We start from the raw sequence: 244 nt of genomic DNA, 5'->3' as shown, positions 1-244 counted from the left end.
TAGCAACTGGTACACCATCGAATCTGCAGCCTATATGACTGAGACCAGAACTAGATGGTGCCCGGCTACCACTGTCATCCACTTGGAAGGAGATCTATGTAGGAGATTCTTGATAGAGAGGGAGAACAATGTAGAACAAAACGCAAAATCATTTGGACAAAAAAAAGGGGGAGGGGGACTAGGTTTGCTGGTCTGATAGAGCCTGGTGGAACCACTGAGACTATGGCCCCTAGCTGCCCTTCAG

This window comes from Orycteropus afer, unplaced genomic scaffold (genome assembly GCF_000298275.1).
Source record: "Orycteropus afer afer isolate SDZICR_OR568_19922 unplaced genomic scaffold, OryAfe1.0 scaffold00547, whole genome shotgun sequence".
Classification (NCBI taxonomy): Eukaryota; Metazoa; Chordata; class Mammalia; order Tubulidentata; family Orycteropodidae; genus Orycteropus; species Orycteropus afer.
This window is presented reverse-complemented; position numbering follows the sequence as displayed.